General features: G+C 37.4%; 1 pseudogene; it reads right to left on the bottom strand.

The window, feature by feature from the left end:
* Window positions 1-1,616: 1,616 nt before the first annotated feature.
* LOC101830042 lies at window positions 1,617-7,443 on the bottom strand (annotated as a pseudogene).
* Window positions 7,444-8,364: the final 921 nt, after the last annotated feature.

Below are 8,364 nucleotides of genomic sequence, written 5' to 3'. Positions count from 1 at the left end.
GATATTAATGACCATTGATGGATGATTCTTCTTTGTGCTTGATTTATTGTTAGTGAAGATATTTTGTGTAGTTTCCCTGCCCTTTTTCTTTTGGTGTTTTGTAAATTGGGATTATCTATTGCCTGTGTCTTTGTGAGTATAGTTATCTTCCTTGGATCTAGGTTTTCCTTCTACCACTTTCTGTAGACCTGGATTGACCTACATGCCAATTTCAAGATGGCATTCCCTCAATTAGTATTTCCCTCTTCTCAGATGAGTGTAGACATTGTCAGTCCAACAACAAGAAAATAAAACACTGGCTGGCACATATTAAGTTGGACAAAGAACTTGGCATCATGTTCCTCATGGTACTAAATTTGCAGAAGGGAAAGATCCAGTATAATAGAGTATTAGAAATTTTTATGACATTGTAAGATAATGTGTGGCAGAGCTAACTTTCCTGCAAGTGGATCCAGAATGGCTTCTGCACAAATATCTAAAGGGGAAGTCCATCCTGCAATGCATACCCAAGATAATTAGGATGCCAGAAACATGAAGTACCTCTCATGGAAAGCTGCATGTGCCTGACACAGATAGTTAAAGAAATACATGGCTTATTTTTAGCAGGCAATGTCAGAAGGACAAGACTCTTTAAGGCTTTTGAAGTCATTATAAATGCCTGAAACTATTAGCTGAGAGGCACAGAATTTCTAAATTCAGGGTTTACTTCATAGGTTTAGTTATTTTTATGTCAACTCTTCCCTTAATTTGTCCCCTTTATTCATTTTCTAATTGATAATGTTTACTCTGCACCCTTTATGCTAGAAGTATTACTTGGTTTATGATGTAATATATTCTCTCAGTTGAAATACTGTGCTATGTCTCAAAAGAAACATTGGACTATGGAACAAAGTATAATTACAAACATAACATTAATTTAGTTTTCAATATTTAATAACCTTAATTCTATGGGAACACATGATTAAAAGTAGCATGTTTCATGTTTATGGAACTGGTCAGTAATAAATATGTTTGTCATCAGATGTGAGTTTGCTGCTTTTATTTAGAAATAATAACTCAAAAATCAAATTCAGATAAACTGTGATCTGATCTCTATATCACTTTAGATCAGAGCACATGGGAAATGTCTGGCTATTAGCAAATTTCACAAGCACAAACTTTGCCTAGTGTACAAAATAGACTTCCTACTCCATGAAATAGCACACACTGTCTACAGTGTCATATATATGAAGTCCAAGTCTGCCATCAATACAGAGACTTACCTCATCACATGAAGAATGTGTTTGCTTTTGTATGTTGAGGTGTCAGCTTCCTAATAAAACTTTCACCCAGTATTCTTTGCGTGTTCTTTTGCAAAATGCATTTCACAAGTACTTTTGCCTGTTACTGTTGGTGATCAATATCTTCATACATGATCATGACCTTCAGAGTTAGGATGTAAAAACTTTGAAAGAATGGAATACCATAGACAGAGGAACAAGTAATTTAGGCAGACCCAAAGAACCCTGTTGATGTTTTATTTACAATGAGTTGATGACTACATGAGTTTTGTGGATGAATAGGAAATTTCTTCAAGGAACCTTCTGACAGATGTTGCAAATGAAGGAGCCCTAACGTCAGGCCTCTTGATTGGCCAATATGCCAGCACAATGGGCCTTCGCCTGATTCTGTAGTTTCAAAGAGCTTATTTCAGAGAGAAACATGGTCACTCCAAAGAGTGATATGGTGGCTGTCAGGACCCCTAATGGGAAGATGGCTGTAAACTGCTAATCAAGGCTTCCTTTTTAACAGGAAAGTTAGGTGGAAAGTCAAGAGTGGTTTGGCCATAAAGATCTACCATGTAGTTCCAGCTCACAGAAACAAATATGAAGAAGCTGCTAACACACAACAGTAAGGAAGAGATCTTGTAGCCATATATCTGCATTTCAATAAATGGGTCTCTCATGCAGCTGATCTTAATGGCCATCACACTGAACACTAGAACTACAGGGTTCATCAAAATGGCCCAAATTATCAGATTCTGTGCATACTGAAATTCAGGTGAAATGGTTCAGGTGGAATCAATAGCGGTGTGCACCAGCATCTTGATTACAGTCCCTGAGACATTAAACTCTTGAGGATAATGAGCTTCCCACAGTCCAAAGGACACAAACTGCACAATGTTGTCAATGAATTCCCACAGGTGCCAGTATTGGCTGTTCACAATGACTGTTTCAAACATTAATGCTGATAGGTTGCTAAGGAGGCCAGTCAGCTTGAAGATATACTTCTTCCCATTGGCAAATCTGAAAATGAGATTGAATAAATATATAGTAAATCCAGGAACACATGGGAGGATGGGAAATCAGAATAAATCATGGTTTACATGGCATACATGATTATATTTAAGAAGTCTACCTATGTATTAGTATCACTAACTGGGGGATACAGCCTTCAAACAGCACCATGGTTTGCAAAAAATCCACACATGAGATTAGGGATACATTTTCATATCTGAGGAATGAATAAGAAAACATAGGCTTACTGTGCTTTACTTCATCATGAAAAAAATTCCTCTCTGAAAATCTCTCTTGTTCCTCTACATAACTCTACACAGTTTCTTAATTAGCTCTACATCACTTCCACTTGCTCTACCCAGCAGCTTCTCTCTAACTCTGCACAGCTACATCTCTAGTTCTATACCTTTCCTCCCACCTCCTTCTTCATAGCTCTACTCAGCCTCTCACTGATACAAAACTGTGGACAAGTATATGTCACATTTCAATGCCCAACCTATCCTGATAATACAAGAAAAGCTACATATTTTCTCTTACACTAAGGAGGTCACATTCATCAGCCAATGAGTAACACTTGGCCATGCACATAAACTAAATTGTTAGGATTCTTAGACAGAAAGTAAACAGTAGGCTGAACCATGGTCATGTAACAAACTTGAGGCTGGAATTACCTGTAAACAGGACATTACTTTAGAGGATTATGTCTACCAAAGTTGCTTGTAGCCTGACCTTGAATCAGTAATAAACAATACCTGGTAAAATGAACTTATGTATTTGTCTCTAGTCACAACCAGATATTCATCTCCATGGGCAATAAGTTTGGTTTGAGTATGTTCTGAAGTCTAAATGTACTGTTTTGTGACTGAGAATGCTATTACTTTCCTATGTCAGTCTGGAGAGTGAAAGATATCCTAGCATTATTTCTATTAATCAGAATTATACATTTAAGCCAAAGTCATCTCTCTGATAACCCATAGCTCTTTGTGTGCCCAGTAGATGGAATACTTTATGAGATAAAAACACAAGCAATGGGAAACAACCATAGCAGTTGTTAGGGAAAATATACTTCTTAGAGAAGAAATGAAGAGGCACACGAGACAAATTACAGACAGGAGCAACTGGTTTCCACAGCCAGCATTCTCATAGACTTTGCTTAGTGGGGCTTCCCAAGAGAGAGTCATTCATCTGGTAGGTCGATCTGCTGAATACTAGTTGTCACCAAGCTGTATGCCCCTCTGACCCTCTGCATATTAGGGTTCACCATATTACAGATAATTGTATAGGAAGCCCTAAACGCCATGACTATAACAAAAGTTTCCTCTATAAGAGGTTTTGTATAGAAATTTCACTGTATTTCTCACATGTTGCAACGTGTGCATTTATGAACTAAAAACTTTATGCTTGGAATTAACAGTGAAAAACAGTTTGCAATATGCTTATTTAAGTTGTGTGTGCAATATATAAATAGAATAAATAAATTAAATGAGAGTTATAAGCAAATATATGAAATAAAATTTTTAAATTATGGTAGTCCACTACTACATGCCTACTGCAAACTAATGTGTGTGGAAGGAGAAAATTGAAAAATCATCCATATGTTATTACCATTCATGTCTCAATTCCATTTATGAATCTTTTATACATGTGTGTATATACACATACATGTACACACAAATACACACACATGCAGAGAGAGAGAGCTAGAGAGATAAAGAGAGAGAGGGAGAGAGGGAGAGAGACAGAGAGACAGAGAGACGGAGACTGGGATACAAAATATACCCCTCAAAAGAGTTTTAGGTAGTTGAACCTAGCAATATAGAGTGCCTTTTTTCTTTGTGCAATTTTCTGAAATGTGTTGTTTTTTAAAATCTGTACATATTTTATAACTAAAGCAACAATAAGCATAACTTTCAAAACATATTACTATTATCTATGTATAAAGATGAGTGGCATAATGTTTGGTGAACATATTGGAGACCCTGATTCTATTCCTGTGTGCCAGATATAAAAATCTGTGTGTAAAACTCAAGGATTCATGGACATTCTATCATTGATCCAGAAGTTACTGTGATGTCGATTTTCTGATAACCTACTTCATATGCTTGTTGTATGTAAGATATTCTGACTATGTGTTTGAACAACTATGTTCTTTATCACAAAACTAAGACTCTACACTTATTGTGTTTAACAGGATGTTTAAAAGACTTCTCATTTCAAATATTTGGATGTGGTGTTAATGCTCATGAAGAACTATGCCCTGATGGGATGCCACTGAATACTTAATAAAGGAAGTGGGAGAAGTTGTGTAGCCACCAGACACATGGAGAATGTCATTGCCACTGCACATGCAGAAGTTTTCAGGGGTCTGTAAACAGGATCACCTTGCTGACATTCCTTCCCTAGAGCTAACCACTGCTCCACAGTCTCCATGGAACAAGCATTTAACTTAGCGATGACAGCTTGTGTATCAGTTGGGACGTTATATCAGCAAAATGGGTTTTCAAATGTTGGAGAATTGCCTAACACCCTGCCCACACCCTCTCTATGTTGAGGCATATTTGTATCAGTGGACTGAAGGAATAATGCCTTTTGAAGCACAAATGGAATTAGGGTGGAGAATTCTGTTGTGACAGACAAATGAGTTAACCTGGCAGAATCCAGTGCTGTCCCTGTCTGAATCCCAAGGAGGAATTTCATGTGTTTCAGAGAGATCCAATTAAAAGCCCTCAGTGAAAACAAATTTTAGTTTTTACCTTCGTATATCGTGGGTGATGGGGAGATCCATTTGAAAGATGCCAAGATTATAAATATCTTCCAAACCACAGGAAAAGTTGATCAGACCAGAAGTCACAAAAGGGATGAATCACCTTTCGTAAAAGTAGTTGTGTTACACATATTTCAGCACACAACTGTGTCTCACCAAGCAATTCCTGTTTCACACAAACATATCCTTTCCTCTCCTCTACTTTGCTTCATTGGAGCCTCATTTATACACTTCATGGATATTAGCCCACTTGATATTATCATTTCTGCAATGAGTTCCACACAATCATTACCACATTTTATAGATAGAAGAGCAGCACAGAGTCTAATTAATATGCTCAACTTCAGGTATCCACACAGCTGTAAAGGGCAGTATAGGCTACAGAGTCCTCATAGACATACAGAGATTCCCAGCATTTATAATACTCAGCAGGATTTACTCACAAGGTAGTCATGTCAAAGAATAGATTAATCATATGTCAGTGATATTCTTGTCCTTCTTAGTCCTGTGAAATTGAATGAGATTAATAAAAACTACATAGAAAATGTAAAGTACTCACCTCTGTCTCTTCTATGAAGTCCAAATGTTAGTGACTGCCAAGTCTAAGAAAAGCGACTCTAGAAATTCTCATGTTTCCATGGCCACCAGAGATGAATGGCAGATTTTGAGCAACAAACCAGTGTCATGACATACAGCTTTAAAGGGCCAGAGTATTTAATGTCCCTCTCATATGTCAAGATTTAAAGGAATGATTAATTTATTATAATATGAAAAGTTTCCTCATACACTATAATTGGAACACATTATAAATTACAATTTGATTTTTCCCTTTGCCATCTCTATTGAAATCCTTCCCTACCTGCATACTTACCCAACTGCATGGGTATTTGCTCAGGATCTCTGCTTTGTGCAAAATATTGAAACTAACAAAAGTCTACAGAGACAAATATACAGAAACAGAACAGTAATAAACAGTCTCAGTAGAGTGATTAAAAACAAAGTGATCTCTCTTATGTTGGCTAACTCTTCTTGGTCATAAGACTTGCCCTGAAATGTAGTGGATATCATAGTAAGAAACAATACTAGCATTCTTTTTTCAAGTGGGTATTAATTTTAAATAGTTTCTTGGTTAGTTATAAACCTTTGCGTCCACTACCTCCTGATGGTGCCAACATATTTGGTTTGAACTTGTGAAGGTCTTGTGTATGTGATGCTACAGTCTTTCTGAGTTCTCATGGTGCATCAGTCATGCTGTGTCTGAAGACCTTGTTTCCTCTGGGTCATCTAACACTTCCAGCTGGTACAATCTTTCCCCATTCTCTTCTATGTATATTCTCATGTACACAGGGGAGGGGCTTGATGAAGAAATTTGTTTTAGTACTGAGTCTCCCATACTCAGCACATTTTCCACTTTTGGGTCCTTTGACTTATTATCACCTACTGGAAGAACAAATTACTATGATGTGGTTTAAATGGGGGAAGTAATCTATGAGTATAGAATATTTCCTTAGGAGTCATTTTATTTCAATGTTCCTTTATGTGAATAATAGGTTTCTGATAGGCCTGTGAATTATGCAATACCTAGTGCCTTTCCATTTCATCTGTTTCATGCATGGTTTCCATCTTTTAGAGTGGAAATGGAATGTAATAAAATTATGACTGGTAACTCGCAAAACCTTTGGGACACTGTTACACCAGTATATGATATAGACAAGTTATGTTTCTTCTCTACTTTTTGAGTACTTTAAAGTACCGTGAACACTAGCCTGTGGAATTTCAAAAGAGCCGAAGAGAAAAATTGAGCTAATTCAAATGACAGCACATGCTTGCATGGCTGATAAGGACTGGGAAAACTTATTCATTGAAGGCGGCATTACAGATTTGTACAGCCATTGTGGAAATCAGTGTGCCTGCTCTCAGAAGGATGGAAGCATATCTATCTCAGCCTCAGACTATTCCACTCTTGGAGATATAACAAAAGGACTCTACATGGTATTATATAGATATTTGTTCAAACATGTTCATCTTCAGGAATTGGAAACACACTAGATGTCCATCACATGTTAAATCGCTAATGAAATATAGGTATACTGATAAAATGGAATATTATCCAGCTATTAAGATGCAATTATGGAAGTCACAGAAAAATGGATACTGATTGAAGTAACTCAGACACAAAAGATAAATATTTAAATTTTGTCTTGTGTGAGTGTGATGGATGACAGCTTTTAAGAATTCATTATAGAAATGTTGTTCCTATGCCCACCAGAAGAGGTGAGTGCCTGCAACCCATAGAGGTCCTTACCCAGCATAAGTCACACTCCTATCCTGGCCATGGAAGAAACCTGGGGACAACCACAAGCCATCACGAATCACATTTTCCACCTTTGGAGCCCTGGCCATGCCTCTGCCAGTAAAGGAGAGTACCTGCAATCCTCCCCACAGTGGCCCTTAATGGGAGCATGCTGCACCACTATCCTGCACACTAAAATTCCAGAGGCCATGGCACAGACCCAACCAACCATTCAGCATCTCATCTGTTACCATCATAGACTTCACCATGTCCCCATTGGGAAATAAATCTCAGAGACGTTGGGGCATGCACACACATTCCAAACCATCCGGCACCACATCTGCCACCATTGAAACCTTGACCACAACACCACCAGGAGAGGAAGAACAACCACCCAAGCTTCAGGCTCCACATATACCAAATGGAGAAAAAGAGATTTGTTGAAACATTGACCCAATCTGTAACCACTAGAGGAAGAGAAATGCAGATACAGTATAAGAACACATTCAGCAACATAAAGATTAATATGAAAAACACCAGAAACTAAGAGTTCTATGTCAGCAAGACCTTAACATGACAATGGATATGAAGCAGATGAAAACAACCTTAAAATTAACTTTACGAAGGTGATCGAAGTCCTTAAAGAGGAAGTGAGAAAATGCCTTAAAGAAATGGAGGAAAAGACATACAAAAACAGAAAAAATGAGGAAAAGTAAAATAAATACAAGAAACCAAAAAATTTCTTAAAGAAAGCAAGAACAGTCAAGAAAAAACAATCACACTGGTGACAAAAAATTCAGAAAGATCAAGACTTGAGAACTGAAGTAGAGGCAATAAAGACAACACAAACTGAGGGTCTGCCGGAAATAGAAAATCTTGATAAACAATTAGCAACTACTGATGCAAGCATAACCAACAGAATAGAGGAGATGGAAGAGAGAATCTCATAGGTTGAAGATACACTGGAGGAAATAGATTCATTGACCAAAGAAAATGTTAAGTCCAACAAATCCTTAACATGAAATATCCAG

The sequence above is a fragment of the Mesocricetus auratus genome, unplaced genomic scaffold (genome assembly GCF_017639785.1).
Source record: "Mesocricetus auratus isolate SY011 unplaced genomic scaffold, BCM_Maur_2.0 Super-Scaffold_100003, whole genome shotgun sequence".
NCBI classification, from domain to species: domain Eukaryota; kingdom Metazoa; phylum Chordata; class Mammalia; order Rodentia; family Cricetidae; genus Mesocricetus; species Mesocricetus auratus.
The sequence above is the reverse complement of the archived record's forward strand: the minus strand, read 5'-3'. Positions and strand labels throughout refer to the sequence as shown.